This window comes from Ictidomys tridecemlineatus, unplaced genomic scaffold (assembly GCF_052094955.1).
Source record: "Ictidomys tridecemlineatus isolate mIctTri1 unplaced genomic scaffold, mIctTri1.hap1 Scaffold_85, whole genome shotgun sequence".
Lineage (NCBI taxonomy): Eukaryota > Metazoa > Chordata > Mammalia > Rodentia > Sciuridae > Ictidomys > Ictidomys tridecemlineatus.
Genome location: NW_027526100.1, coordinates 683,320 through 699,880, shown reverse-complemented (window position 1 = coordinate 699,880; position 16,561 = coordinate 683,320).

The following is a 16,561-nucleotide window of genomic DNA, read 5'->3' as shown; positions in this document are numbered from 1 at the left end:
TACCCTGGGTGCAGCCATACATGATCTCTTCCCAGCATCTGTTTTGAGAGGTCTCTACCCTACAGGGTGGAGTCCCCTTTACCCTGGGTGCAGCCGTAACTATTCTCCCCTGGATTCCGGGTTTGAGGGGTCTCGCCCCAAGAGTGGGGAGTCCACCCGACACTGGATGTGGCCAGAGCTCCCGCTACACGCGGGTTCGAGTGTTCTCTCCCCTAGAAGGGAGAGTACCCTGGATCATGAGTTTGGTCGTACCTGATCTTCCCTGGGCACCATGTTTGACCGGTCTAATCTCGAGAGGGGAGAAACTGGGTGCAGCCATACCTGATTACCCACGGCATCCGTTTTGAAGAGTCTCACCCCTAGGGGGTGCGTCCGTGGACCCTGGGTGCTTCCATACCTGAAATTCCACTGGCATCTAGTTAGAGGCATCTCACCCCTAGAAGGCGGTCGTCCCCTGGTCTCTGGGTGCAGCTGTACCTGATCTGCCCTGGCACCCGGGTCCCAGGGGTCACACCACTAGAGGGGTGATTCCAGTCGTCCTTGTGTGCTGTGGAACCTAGTCTCCTCCCGGGTTCCGTGGTGTCCAACCTAGATGGAGGCGTCCCCTGAACCCTGGGTGCAGCAGTACATGATCTTCCCCAGCACAAGGGTTCCAAATGTCTCCTCCCCAGATGGTGTGTCCCCTGGTGCCTGGGTGCTTCTGGACCGGATCTCTCCCCTGCATCTGGTTCTAGTGGTCTCTATCCTAGAGGTGGGAGTCCCCTGTACACTGGGTGAGGCCATACTTGATCTCACCCCAGGACCAAGTTTGAGGGGTCTCTCCCCTAGATTAGAGAGACCCCTCGACAATGGCTGTGGAGCGACCTTCCTCTGACACCCAGGTGTGAGGGGTCTCTCCCCTTGAAGTGGGAGTCCCCTGGACCTTGGGAGTGGCCATACTGGATCTACCCCTGGCATCCAGGTTAGAAGGTCTTGCAACTAGAGGGGGAAGTCACTTCGATGCTGTGTGTGGTGGTACATGATTTTCCCTCAGGTTCCTGGGGTCTCCCCCTAGAGGGCGGAGTCCTCTCGACCACGTGTGCGGCAGTACTTGATCTTTACCCGGGTTCCAGGGGTCTCGCCCCTAGAGGGGTGAGTTCCCTGGACCCCGGTTGTGGCCGTACCTGATCTCCCCCCGCACCGTGTTTGACAGTCTGGCCCCTAGATGGGGGAGTTCCCTGGATCATGGGTGAGGCAGTTCCTGATATACCCCCTTCACCTGGGTTGGTGGGGTCTCCTCCCTAGAGGACAGAGTCCCCTGGACCATGGCCCCGGCTGTTCTGTACCTGATCTCCTCCCTGACCCCCAGTTTTGAGGGGGTTTCACCCCTAGAGGGAGCAGTTCCCTGGACCCTGGTTGCAGCAGTAACTGAACTTCACCACCACCCGGGTTCCAGATGTCTCGCATCTTAAAGTAGATGTCCCTTTGTTCCTGGGTGCGGCAGTACCTTATCTCCCCCCATCAACCGGGTTCCAGGGGTTTCCTCCCTAGAGGAGGTTTTCCACTGGACCCTGGGTACCGCTTTACCTGATGTGCCCCCAGCACCCAGGTTTGAGGGCTTTGGCCCCTTGAGAGGGGATTTCCCTGTATCCTGGGTGCGGCAGTACTTTATCTTCCTAGGCAACCAGGTTCCATGGGTCTGTCCCCTAAAGGGGAGCATCCCTTGGTCCCTGGGTGTGACCGTACCTGATTTCCCCCCAGCACCAGGATCGAGGGGTCTTGCCCCTAGAGCGGGGCATCCCCTGGTCTCTGTGTGCGGCCGTACATGATCTTCCCCCAGTACCCAGGTTCCAGGGGTCTCTCCCCTAGACCGGGAGTCCTTCAGACGCTGGGTATGGCCGTACTTGATCTCCTTCCCCCTTCTGGGTGCGAGTAGTCTCGCGCCTAGAGGGAGGCGTCCTGGACCCTGGGTGCTGCCATACCTGATGTCCCCCTGGCATCTGCTTCGAGGAGTCTCTACTCTAGAGGGGTGAGTCCCCGGGTCCTTGGGTGCGCTCGTACCTGATCTCCCATGTCCCGGGTTTGATGAGTCTTGCTCCTATAGTGGGGAGTCCCTTTGAAACTGGCTGAGGTGGGAGCTCCTCCCGGCACCTGGGTTCGAGGGGTCTCTCCCCTAGAGGGGGTAGTCACTTAGACCTGGGTGTGGCCATACCTTGTCTCTCTCTGGCATCTAGAATCAAGGGTCTCACCCCTAGAAGGGGAGGCTGTGTTTGGTGAAATTTGATCCCGCTCTCTTCGAGGGTATTCATCCCTAAAAGGGGGAATCCCTTGGACCCAGGGTTCAGGTGTACCTGATCTGCCCCTGGTACCCGGGTCCATGGGGTCTCGACCCTAAAGAGGAGGAACCCTGGACCCTGGGTGCAGCCGAACCTTATCTCCCACTGGCACCCGTGTTAGAAAGGTCTCACCCCTAGAAGGGGGCGTGCCCTGGACCATGGGTGTGGCCATATCTCATCTTCCCCAAACACCCGGGTTCCAGGGATCTCATCTGTAGAGGGGACTTCCCCCTTGTACCTGGGTGCGGCCGTACCTGATCTCCCCACACACCTGATTCAAGATGTGTCGCCCTTAGAGGGGAGGGTCTACTGGACCCTGGGTGCGGTGGTACCTGATTCCCTCCCCCACCATCTGTGTTCGAGGAGTCTCTCTTCTAGAGGGGTGTGTCCCCTTGATCTTGTGTCTAGTGGTACCTGATCTCCCCAAGGGTTCGAGGGTTCTCGCCACTAGATGGGGGAGTCCCCTGGACCTGGGTGCGGCCTTAATTGATCTTTCCCCGGCACCTGGTTTCGAGGAGTCTCGTCCCTAGAGGGAGGCTTCCCCTGGACCCTGGGTGCACCCGTACCAGATCTCCCCCAGGCACCGTGTTTCAGGGGTCTCACCCCTAGAGGGGGGAGTTCTCTAGACCCAGGGTGCGGCTGTACCTGATCTCCCCCCTTCACATGGGTACAAAGTGTCTCACCCCTAAATAGGGGGAACCCTGGACCCTGGGTGTGGTTGTACCTGATTTTCCCCGGCACCCAAATTCCAGGGGTGAGGCCCCTAGAGAGGGGGCGTCCCCTGGACCCTGGGTGCGATCGAACCTTTTCTCCCACCAACAACCGGGTTTGAAGGGTCACATCCCTAGATGGGTATCCCCTCGAACATGGGTGGGGCCAAAACTTATCTCCCACAGACACCCAGTTTTCAGTGGTCTCGTCCCTGGAGAGGAGAGTCCTCTGGATACTGGGTGCAGTTATACCTTATCTCCCGTAGGCATGGGGTTCCAGGGGTCTCGCCCCTAGGGGGGGGGAATTCCCTGTACACTGTGATCGGCTGTACCTTATCACCTTGCACAACCAAGTTCAAGTTGTCTCGCCCTTGGAGGTGGGTGCCCCTGACCCTAGGTGTGGCTGTACCTCATTTTCCTCCAGCCCCTGGTCTGAGGGTTCTCACCCCTAGTGGGCGTAGTCCCCTAGAGCCTGGGTGTGGCCATACCTGATCTCCCCATGGCACCTGGTTTGATCTTCCCCATGGCGCCAGTAGATGGGGGAGATTCCTTAACTCTGGGTGTGTCCATAACTTATCTCCCCCTACAACTGGGCTCAACGGATCTCATCCCTAGATGGGGGAGTCTCCGGGATCCTGCTGAACCTGATTTTTGCCCCACCACCCGAAATTGAGGGGTCTCTCACTTGGATGGGGAAGTTCCCTCGACCTTGTGTGCAGTAGTACCTGATCTCAACTTGGGTACAAGAGGTCTCACCCCTAGAGGGGCGAGTCCCCTGGAACCTGGGTGCAGCCGTATCTGTTCTCTCACCAGCCCCATGTTCGAGGGGTTTCGCCAATAAAGAAGGGGAAACCTGGAAACTGGGTGAGGCTGTACCTGATTTCCCTCGACACATAGATTCGAGGGGTCTCACCCTGTGAGTGGGCGTCCCCTGGTCTCTGTTTGCAATTGTACCTGATGTCCCCCTAGCACCCGGTATTGAGAGGTCTAGCCCCTCAGGGGGGCATCCCGTGGACCCTAGGTGCGGCCCTACCTGGTCTCCCCCAGCACCCAGGTTCAAGTGGTCTCGTCCCTAGTGAGGGGCTTCCCCTGGACCCTGGATGCCGCTGTACCTGATTTCCCCTGGCACCTGGTTCGAAAGGTTTTGCCCCTAAAGTGGGGAGTGCCCTGTACCCTGGATGTGGCTGTATCTTATCTACCCCTAGAATCTGAGTTTGAGGAGGCTCACCCATAGAGGGGGGCATCCAGGGAACCTGGGTTCTGCTGTACCTGATCTCCCCACAGTAGCTATTTCAGGGGTTTCTAACCTAGAAGGTGGAGTCCCCTGGACTCTGGGTGTATCCCTAACTGAAATCCCCCAGCTCAGGAGTTCCCGAAGTCTTGCCCCTTGGGTGGGGAGTCCGCTCAACACTGACTGCGGCGACAGTTCCCCTCAACACACGAGTCCAGGTGGTCTCTTACCTACATGGGGGAGTCCCTGAAACCTGGGTGTGGCTGTACCTGATCTCCATGGCAGAGACCCCTCGAACATGCGTGTCGGGGGGAGCTCCTGCAGCAGGAAGGGTCGAGGAGACTAACCAATTTATAGGCGAGACCACTCGAACCCCGGAGCCAGGGGAGATCAGTTATGGCCACAACCGGGTTCCTGGGGACTCCCCCTCTTAGTTAGAGACCACTCGATACAGATGCCAGGCGGAGATCAGGTAGGGCAGGCAGCACCCAGGGTCCTGGTATGCCCCCTCTATGGGCGAATCTCCTCTAACATGGATGCCCGGGGTAGATTAGATACGGCTGCACCCAGGATCCAGGGGACTCCCCACTTTAGGTGAAAAACCTCTCAAACCAGGTGCCAGGGGGAGATCAGGTATGGCCGCACTCAGGGTCCAGGGAACTCCCCCGTCTAGTGGTGAAACACCTCGAACCTCGGTGCCAGAGGGAGATCAGGTATGGTACGGCCACAACCATGGTCCAGAGGATTCTCTCCTCTGGTGAGGAGACTTCTCCAACCCGGGTCAAGGGGGAAGATCAGGTACTGCAGCATCCATGGTCCAGGGAACTCTAACATATAGGGGCTAGACCATCAAACACGGTGCTAGGGGAGATCAAGTATGGCCGCAACCTGGATCCAGGGAACACCCCCTCTAGGGGTGAGAACCCTGGAACCCGGGTAAAGATCAAGTACTGCTGCATACAGGTCGAGGGGATTCCCCCCTCTAAGGGTGAGACCTTCGAACCCGGATGCAGGGGGGAGATCATGTACAGCCACACCCAGGGACCAGAGGACTCCCCTTTCTAGAGGCAAACCCCAGGAACCTGAGGAAAAATGATGTACCACCGCACACAGCGTGGAGGCAACTCCCCCCTCTGGCTGGGAGACCTTCGAACCTGGATGCTGGGGAGAGATCCAATGCAGCCACACCCAGGGTCGAGGGGAGTCCTTCTTCAAGGGGAGAAACCCCTCAAACCTGGGTGTTGGGGGGTGGTCGCGCCCCAGCCATTGTCGAGGGGTCTCTCTAATCTAGGGGGAAAACAGGCACGGCTGCACTCAATGTACAGGGGACTCCCACCTCTAGGTTAGAGACCACTCGAACCAGATGCTTGGGGTAGATCCAGTCTAGAAGCACCCAAGTACAAGGGGACGCCCCCTCTAGGGAGCAGACCTTTGGAATCTGGGTGCTGGAGAAGATCATGTACTGCCACACCCAGTATTCAGGGGACACCTCCATCTAGGTTCAACACCCCTCAAACCCGGGAGGAGACTAGGTTCCAAGCATACAAGGACAACTGGAATCACCCCTCTAGCGGTGAGGCCACTGGAACCTGGGTGCCAGGGCAGATCAGGTATGGGCACACCCAGGGACCAGGGGACCACCCCTTCTAGGGGCGAGAGGCCTCTAACCAGATGCCTGGGGAATTTCAGGTATGGCAGCACTCAGGTTCCACAGACGCACCCCCTAGGGGCGAGACTCTTGGAAACAGATGCAGGGGGAGATCAGGTACGCCTGAACCCAGCACCCAGGGGACTTTCCCCGCTTGGGCGAGAATGCTCAAACACGGTGCCGCGGAAAAGATTAGGTATGATCGCACTCATGATCCAGGGGACTGCCCCCTCTAGGGGAGAGACCCATCGAACCCGCGTGTAGGGGGAGCACCCGCCACATCCAAGGTCGGGTGGAGTACCCACCCTTGGGACGAGACCCCTCAAACCGAGGAGCCGGGGAAGATTAGTTACAGCCGCACCCAGGGTAAAGGGGACTCCCCCCCCACGCCCCCCCCATAGGGTAGAGACCTCTCAAAAGAGATGCCAGGAAGAGATCTTGTAAGGCAGCATCCAGGGTCCAGGAACGCTCCGCTGTATGGGCGAGTCTCCTCTAACACGGATGACAGGGTAGATCAGTTACGTCCACACCCATGGTGCAGGTGACTCCCCATTTTAAAGCAACACAACTCAAACCAGGTGTCCGAGGGTGATCAGGTATGGATGCACCCAGGGTCCAGGGAACTCCCACCTCTAGGGGCGAAACCCCTTGAACCTGGGAGCCGGAGGGAGATCAGGTATGTCACAGCAGCAACCATGGTCCAGGGGACTCCTGCTTTTAGGGAGGAGACCTCTCGCACCCAGGTGAATGGGGGATATCAAGAAAAGAGATGATAATGTTTGTTTTATTCAACCTATCTGAATATTAGAATGCACTATTCTTCCTAAGTTTATTTTTCTCCAAGTAGCTAACATATATCTGTTTAAAGTGCAAAAACAGAATTTAAAATTTAGTTTAACAATTTACATAGAAGTTTCTGAAAAATCACTTTGCTAACACTTCTTTTTTTTATTAGTTGCATAGTCAGTATCACACTAATCAAACTATTATTTTATGAAAGAGAATCATCATATGAAGATTCACATGCACACTCAAACAGTTCAACTTCCTTCTAGAAGGTTCCAGATGCTGTCAATTCTGTTTCCTGTTTCTATCTGTTTTATGTCATTTCTACCTTTTTTGTCAGTTGCACACCACATGCTTGAGCTGTCCCTTCTGCAGCTTTCATTGTGTCTTTGCTTATAACTTCACTTAAGTGGTACTGACCCTTTCTACTTTTTATAACAATAATAATTTAAAAAATACACAGATACATTTCATTTACTAAAAGTGAAATGAGAGTGGATGGGACCTGTGAATCTTGTCTATGAAAAGCATACAGAGATATACTGCACAGACACTGTTGGGCACCAACTTCAATTGCTCAGAAAACTTTATTATTTTCTTTTAAGAAAACTTTATTCTTTTCTTTTAAAAAAATTTAATTCATTTTTTTTAAATAAATGACAGCGGAATGCACTACAATTCCTATTACATATATACAGCACAATTTTTTATATCTCTGGTTGTATATAAAGTATGTTCACACCAAATCATGTCTTCATACATGTACTTTGGATAATGATGACCATCATATTCCACCCTCCTTGCTAACCCCCCGGCCCCTTCCCTTTCCCTCCAACCCCTCTGCCCTATCTAGAATTCATCTAATCCTCCCATGCTCCCCCTCCCTGCCCCACTATGAATCAGCCTCCTTATATCAGAGAAAACATTCAGCATTTGATTTTTTGGATTGGCTAACTTCACTTAGCGTTTCTAATTACAAAGAAATGGCATTGTTGAATTGGTTGCCACCAGACTAGGGAGAGTTGGTGTAACATTCTGTGATCAGACACAGGTAAAAACAATAATCAGTGTAGGTTGGAATGGAGAAGAATTTAAAAAAATAGAATAAATGGAATGTCAGAGTACAGTGAAGGACAAGGGAACTTGTGAAAATGTGACTTCTCCTTTACCTGATGTTCCTCCTATATCCTTATTATATGGTAGAAAGGCCAGTCTTCAGGGTTCCCCCAGAATGTGTAAGCCTGTTCCTTAGGTGGAGAGGATTGCTGTGTGCTAAGTGTTTTAGTCATGCTTACGTTTAGTACACCACAGAAGGGTTTTCTTAATAAACAGATGACTGTGTTAACCTATAGCAGAATTAATCAGTCACCAGAGCCCCTCTATGAAAGGAAGTGATTTTTCCCCCAGTGGGGGCAGGGTAGAATAGACCTAAGTTCTTACAGTTTCTCCCTTGTTGTAGATTAGATTTTTGATAAGAAATCTTCAGCAAATATTCTCTTGTCCAGTATACTCTTCATCTGCTGCTGTAGTGAGCATTATGAAGAAGAGGGTTAATGATAACTTAGTACAGTTCAAATGTTTGCTCTGCATATGCCTCCAATTATTTGACAAATTTTGGGAAGACTTTCAAAAAAATAGTTTCTTGGGATTATTGTCTGGAAAATAGGGATATTCATATCTAGGTCACTGATTTTCAAATTTTAATGTAAGGCTTATCTAGAAATTTTTAAAAGTCAGCTGTCATGGTGGTGCATGAATGTCATCTCAGAGATTCCGGATGCTGAGGCAGGAGGATGGCAAGTTCAAGGCCAGCCTCCACAATTTAGCAAAAAACAAAGCAACTTATTGAGATCCTATCTCAAAAAAACCAAAACCAAAACCGAAACAAAACAAAAAAACAAAGAAAAAAAAGAAGTAAGTATGTAACTTAGTGGTAAAGTACTCCTGAGTTAAATCTCTAATGCCTCCCCCCATAAAAGAAAGATTTTCTTAAAATGTGGATTCTATATTCATATTTCTGGAATGTGGTTTAAGCATTTCTACCATGCTTCTCAATTTATCAGGTTTTTGTAATGATTAGATGAGATAAAACTGAAAGTATTGTTTAAGCTAAAAATATTATATGTAAATGTATTATATATATATATATATAGATACATACTATATATCATATATATTTATAAGCTGAGGATTATTACTATTTTCTGATGATGTGTACTAAAATAAAACAGAGTACAGTTGGAAAGACATGATGGGATTCTTAAAAAAGCACAAAGGTTTGAGGATGTAAAATCTGAGTTCCACTCCCAAATTGCTAGGCAAATTACTTCATTTCTTGAGTCACCACTTCCTGTTCTATAGGATGGTGCTGATGTTCACATCACAAAGATGAAATCAGGAAATGTAAATGTCCTGTTTTTGATTCTGGAGCACGAAAGGCCAAAAATGCACAGCAGTTGTTTTATTCCATTGTTATAAAAGTCACAATATCTGTATATTAGTATCTCCTTCATTTTGCACAACTTGTGCATCTCAAGGAGGCATCCAGTTAGATTCAGAAGACTCAAGGGAGAAAAACGTACCTTGAGATTATTGGTAAGATCAATGTAAAACTTTTACTTGTAATAACTACAAAAGACATTGGTATCCATGATAACATGAGAATCAATTGGAGCATGTATATCCCAACACCTATTTACTTTCAACAAAAATAATTAAATGAACATATTTCCAGGCCCATTAGGATTATAAAGTTTATAATCCATATGCATTTTGCATATTCAAAAATGGTTCAGCCTGAATTGGGTTAAAGTGTGTTTTGATGCTGTCTATGAGAGAAAAGAGTTTTGCCACGAAAATTAACAGTGTGAACTTCATCATATAGAAGGAGTGGGGAGGGTGTGCAGGCAGAGAAATGCTTAACTCTGTAAGCTGGGTCACAATTTAGTTGTATGAAATCTTTTTACTAAAAATATTTCTTAAGTTTTGGATCAGAATTTTTAAAAAGTAGTTCTTTTTACAGCATGTGATATATAGAAATTTACTCAAGAGCAGGGATTGATGAACTATAATGACAGGGACAAATCTGATCCTCTGCCAGTGTTCGTGAATATAGTTTTATTGCAATACAATCATGCTTACTCATTTGCATATAATCTATGGCTACTTTCATATTGCAAGAGCAGAATTGAGTAGTTTTGATCTAGATTCTATGGATGAAAAAGCCTAAAATATTTATTATTTGTTCCATTACAGAAAATGTTTGCTGAACTCTGCTCTAGAGGAAAATAACATTTGTTAACAGCTTATTATATGCTAAGCAATTCATCCACATAATTTTAATCAAAACAATTCTATACAAATTTTCTAAATCACCTCTATTTAGCAGGATGTTTTGTGGATGCAGTGATAATCAGTAGGACAGTGGCTGCCGACATGTATTATGGAAGTAGTAAAAGGAATGACTCCTATAAATCAGAATTCTAGGGAGCTATGAACCCACATTGAATATATAATTGATGTGATCATAGAATAGAATACAACTTTGAGAGAAATATCATCACCCCCATTTTATCAACCAAGAAACTTAGATCCAGAAGAGTTAAGAAAATTGGCAAAAGCCAGGTAGCTTATAAGCATCAAAACTGTTTAAAAATTTAAAAAGAGGAAGATTTTAAATGAAAACTCATGCTTATTGCCCAACTAATGACGGATTCTGATTGTCTTACCTTTCATCTTTTCTGTCTTCTTCCTTCTTTAGCTTTGGGAAAACGTCTGAAGTTCTGATCATCTTTGTGGAACATTATCACTCCTAACTTCACTTTTCTCTTGGAATCTATATCCTTCTGCTTCTGACCCACCCAACGACATTCTCACCAATTCCTTATTTATGTGTTTTGATTCAAAGTCTCTCATAATCCTTGGCTCTGCTCTGACCACGTTATTTGACTCTCAGAATTTCTCTCCTCAGCATTCCTGAGTCAAAGAATTAGTGATATTATTCAATATTTGTTTTTATGCAAACATTGAAAAAACATCAGTCAATTTATTATTAAGATGCAGACAGTGTTGATTATCAAAGTCTGGCATATTTATTTTTCAGTTCTGCAAGGAATGATATACTAAAATCATTACAAGGAAGACCCTTGGACATGGAATCAGGAAACCCACGTTTAGGTACTAACTCTATTACTGAGTGTAACTTTCTTATTTGTAAAATTTAGATAATTATAGGTATCTTAAAGACTTACTGTGAAGTTAAATGGAGCCAAACTTTGTGATGGCACTTTGTATAAATACAGGTAATTGCACATATATAGGGTGGTGGTATTAATGTTAATTTTACTATTAGGTATTGTGTAAATGCATTTAAGCTGTCATGCTAATGCTTTAATATTGCAACATGATCAAGGGGGAAAAAAAGAACATGAAGATTAGAAGCAAAATATGAGCACAAGATGCTGTTTTAGAGGACACCAGAAACAATGCATAACTTGGAAAGGCCAATTGACAAAATGCCAAAAACTCAAGTCCATGGAAAAATCAAGCAAAAAGAGCACACACAGACCCATGACTCCGGTTCAACTTTCTCTTGAGAACCTTGAAGTAGTGTCCTTTGTGTTGTGTTTTGTTTTGAGCTAGAGTCTCCCGTACATGGCCCCATCTGGACTTGCATTTGTGATCCTCCTGCCTGAGGTTCTTGGTAACTGAGATTACATTGCACCTCACCACAGCCAGTATTAAAGGGCTCCTTTTTCTTAATACGTACTTTATTACTTATAAATAATACGTTTTACAAATTACACATGCTGGTTTTTTTTCTTCTTCTTTTTTTTCTGGTTACCTTTTATTATTTGCAAAGGGTAAGGATTGACAATTAATGGGTGCAGACAGGTTTCTTATGTAAGTGACAAAAATATTTTAAAATGGATGGAGGTAGTGTGGGCGCACAATTCTGAATAAAATAAAAGCCCTCGACTCTACACCCATCCACTGCGGCAGTCACTGGGAGAGTCACCAAATATGTGCATTAGTTCATTTATCTAGGTACATGGGAGGCTTTAGGCCAGTGGACAAAAAACAATGCAATGCCTTGCTCCAAGGGACTTGCTTTAGGCCATGAGCTATGAATGGGAGTGCCATGTGTCCCCTGAAGATGGAGGCTAAATGAGTCAGTATGTGATTTGATACATTGCAATTTTTTGCTTTGGCACTCATGGTAGAATCTGGTGAGATTAAATATCCATTAGGCTGAGCCTTTGGCCATGCTTATTGGACATGGAATATGAGCAGGAACTAAGCCTTTAAAAAATCCACTTGATTATTGGTATCATTTGTTACCAAGCATAGCCTAGCCAATTCTGACTGATGAACCTAGCCAGTTACAAATTAAACTGAAAACTTCCAAGTCTTCTCTGCAGAAAAGATTGTAAGAAAATGTATCAAATACCAGAAAGAAGGTCGACAAGTAGGCATCTCTGATAGTAATTTTAGGAGGAATTGAAAGCAAACATTCTTCATACCTTCTCCAAAAATTGATAATTAAATAAGTCATTTTTCCCTGAATGAGTAAAACTGAAAGAGAAAAACCATGAGTTAGTCAAGTAAAAGATGTATCATAGTCATATGAGAATAAGGTTCCTCCTGAACATGGAGGTGATTCACTTACTCTAGCTCAAGGGATTTGTTCTCCATTGAACACCAGTACAGCTTTCCACACTCTTCTTCTCTCCTACTGTTTCTCCTCGTCTGCTTATCTTTTTCCTGCAGTTATGAGGATTAAGTGAAGTGATATACAGGAACATGCTCTGTAATTTGCAAATGCTATATGAATATTAGTTGTGATTTCTTATTCTATGAAAAGCATACAGCTTTCTCTGCTCCAATCACCTTCCAGGATTGTGCAGAATCCCCTTTGGGTGGGAGGATGCAAGTGAAATCACTTCATAAATTTTAAAGACTCACGCATATCTAACCCATTAGCATTATTTTAATATGCATTCTTAATAATTTATGTATTTATTTGTTATCATATTGTACAATGTACTAAATCTCTAACACTGAACTAGTGACTCATCTGCTGAGAACAGATTTCCTTTTTCTAAAAAAAAGTAGGGAGAAGATGGCATCTGTATATTGGGGACAAAATGAGAAACGGTCTGAAATTGCTTTGCAGCTTGAGGAATTTCTCCTCAATAAGTTAATGGTTGTTGGTGTTTTTGCTATCTTCAGAAGGACTCCTTCATTTACCGCTGGTGGAGAGTTGTTTATTAGTTGAGGTAAGATCTGATTAAATGTTAGGAAGAACGCTGTGGATGACCTATAAATCATCTATTTCTACCCACCTTTTGTCAGAAATAACATTGGTGTCCTGCTCTCCAGCTAATGGATCCTGTTTCTATCATCTGTAAATTTCAACATTAGGCTGGGTCACCTAGAGTCTACAGTGTGCAGAGCCTGTCCTGTACCTCTTGTTGGGCATGTGATATAAGGAGGAATTAACTCTTTCAGTCCACTAAAAAGTTAGCATCATGGTGGGTCTTAAGTTTTGAGGAACCTCCCTCCAAACTATTTTCTGTAATGACTACACCAATGCACATTCCCGCCAACAATGTAAATATTCCCTTTGCTGCATATCATTGCCAGGACCTGACAGTGTCTTGCTTTTTGATAACAGCCATCCTCACAAATGTGAGATGCTCATCCTGACAAATAAATTTAGTTCATCATAGAGGAAGATGGACAACTCTAGACCTCATCTTCAAAAGAGTTTTGCTTGGTCAGATTGGAAAACAAGAAAAGTGTTTATCCAGCCCCTACAATTCTTGCAAACTGGTTAATAGAGATGATTGAGACCATGTAGATTGTGCAAGAGTCTTCTGCAATACTCTTTTTCTGGTTGTAATACAAAATTCTGGTTAGGCTTTTTAGGACAATGATAAACAAGACAATGATAAACAAAAAATGAAAAAACAAAAGGATGCAGAAGATAAATTAACCTAGGGAATATCAAGGTTGATCACTACATGCAGTAGCTATGAGTTCCCCGGGTTGTATCTGGCAGCCACGGGCAGCATGGTGACTGAAGCTGGATTTCTTTGCAACAAAAAGAAATAAAGCCACTGCTGTAAAAACACAGCTGCCCCTCTTGCCACCAAATAAAAAGAAACCAGACTGACTAATCCAAAGCTCCTTTTGGATTTAATGCGTTTTCATCTTTTTCTTTTGAAGTTCTCATAAAAAAACCCTGCAATTGTAAAGAAGGGTAAAATAAAAGAACCCTAAGACATAAAGGAAAATTCATTACCTATAGAAGTAAGCACAGGAGGGCTGGGAAAACAAAGTTGGGATTTAAATATCAAAACCAGAAAAGCAACAAAAACAGCCTCATGTGAGTGTTTTTTACTAGATGTGAGAAGATGATAGTGGATGTTTTCAGAACCTAAAGACACTCTACAATTAGTGATATGGAAAGACGGAGGAACACTTTGGTGTAGCTACTGGGTGACAGTGAACTATTACATTTCCATAAGGCTGGTTTGCCCAGAAATTTTTATTAAAATTTTTTTTTTATTTGTAAAAAAAAATTTACATATGTCACCTCATTTACTCTTTGTTTTAGTAGGCTAATACGCTCACTATATTTTTTCTAGCTTTATTGGGGTATAATTGATAACTTAAAATTATACATGCTAAGGTTTAAAATATACTGTCCTGATATATACATACATATATGTTCATATATGTATATATGCATATATATATGTATGTGTATATACATTAATATATGTATGCACATATGTGTATATACATGTATGTGTATATGTATATACATATACACATACATGGTATGCATGTATATATGTAATATATGTAATACTGAAGTTACTACTACCATCAAGCTAATTGACATAACACTTATCCCACATAGTTCCTTTTTCCTTTTGGAATGGATATTTTTCATTTACCTTCAGGAAATTTCAAGTATCCAGTACATTATTTTTATCTATCCCCAATATGCTGCACATTTTGCCTTCAGCAAGCATTCCTCTCGGAACTGCAAGTGTGTGCCCTTTGATCAGCAAAAGCTCCCCATTTCTCCCACTGCTCTGACCCTTGGTGACTATCTTTCTCTTCTCTTTCCATGAATTTGAACTTTTAATTCTACGTGCGAGTGAAATCATGTGGTATTTGTGTTTCTGTGTCTTGATTATTTCACTTAATAAAATGTCCTCCAAGTTCAGTCCTATGAAAAATTCAGTGAAATTCTTCAGAGACAGGGAAGAAGAAATCCTAAAATTCTATGAAACCCTAAAAAATTCCAAATAGGTAAATGAATCTTGAGAAAGAAAACAAAGCCAAAGTTATCCCACTTCCTGATTTCAAATTATATTAGAAAACTCTAGTAGTTGCAATCAGTTTTGATCTTAGCATAAAAACAGACACTTATAGCTATGGAACAGAATGAAAGACACAAACATAAACTCAGTCATATATGGTCAAGTAGTCTTCAAAAGAGGTTGCAGATCACACAAGTGAGGAAGGATAGTCCCTTTAATAAGTAGCGTTCTGAAACATAAATATCCACATGCAAAGAAAGAAAGAGAAGGAGGGCGGAGGCAGAGAAGTGGTAAGAAATTGGATCCTTACCTTACCTCATATACAAAGATCAAATCAGAATGAATTAGGAATGTGATGAAAGGGGCTGGGGTTGTGGCTCAGCGGTAGAGTGCTCACCTAGCACGTGTGAGGCCCTGGATTAGATCCCCAGCACCACATAAAAATAAATAAACAAAATAAAGGTATTGTGTACAACTAAAAATCAATATAAAAATAAAAAAAGAATGTAGATGTAAGACCAGAAACTGTAAAATTCTTACAAGAAAAGAAAGGGTAAAATCTCCATGAACTTGGTATTGATAATGTTTGCCTGTGTATCACATCAGAATTATAGGTAACACAAGCAAAACTGAATAGGTGAGACAGCATTAGACTAATTTTTTTTTCACACAAAGGAAATAATCAACAAAAGGACAAGACAACTAATGATATAGGAAAAAATATTTGCGGGCCATATATCCAATGAGAGTCACTATGCAAAATATGTAAGGACTAATAAAATTCAATACCAAATCCTAAATTTTTAACAGAATTTTAAACGAGCAGAAGACCTGAATAGACCAAGTGAGATATACAAAAGGCAACAGGTGTAAGGAAGGGTGCTGAACTGCCCTTACTATCAGCAATTCAAATTAAAACCACAATGAAACATCTACCACATCTGTGATGATGGCTGTTATTAAAAAAAGCGACACACTGTCACGTACTGATATGGAGCCCTAAGGGAAAGTTTATGCATTGTTGGTGGGAATGTGCATTGGTGTAGTCATTGAAGAAAAAAGTTTGGAGGGAGGTTTCTCAAAAACTTAAGACCCAGCATATGATCCAGCAATCCCAGGATTGGGTTTATATTCAAAGAAAATTAAATTAATATATAAAAGATGTGCCTGAACCTGCCACATACTGGGTTTTATTGTCACAATAGATAAGATATAGAAACAACCTAAGCTTCTATCACTGGATCTATGCATAAATCAAGACAGATCAAACACACACATGGGGTACTATTATTCAGCCTTGGAAAAGAAAGAAATCTTCACAACCTGAGCAGCTATTCCTATTTATAAGCGAGGGAAGTCGAAATTCAGAAAGGTTAAGCTAAACCCAACAGTCATTTGGTCAGCAGTTTGAGAATGTTAAGATTTGGATTCTAACCTGGTTGACACCAAAGCTCAAGCAATTTCCAGTATGTCAAATATCCGCTGGAATGTCTCTAGTCTCCTCTGCTTCCCGGCATGTAGCACCATTTCTC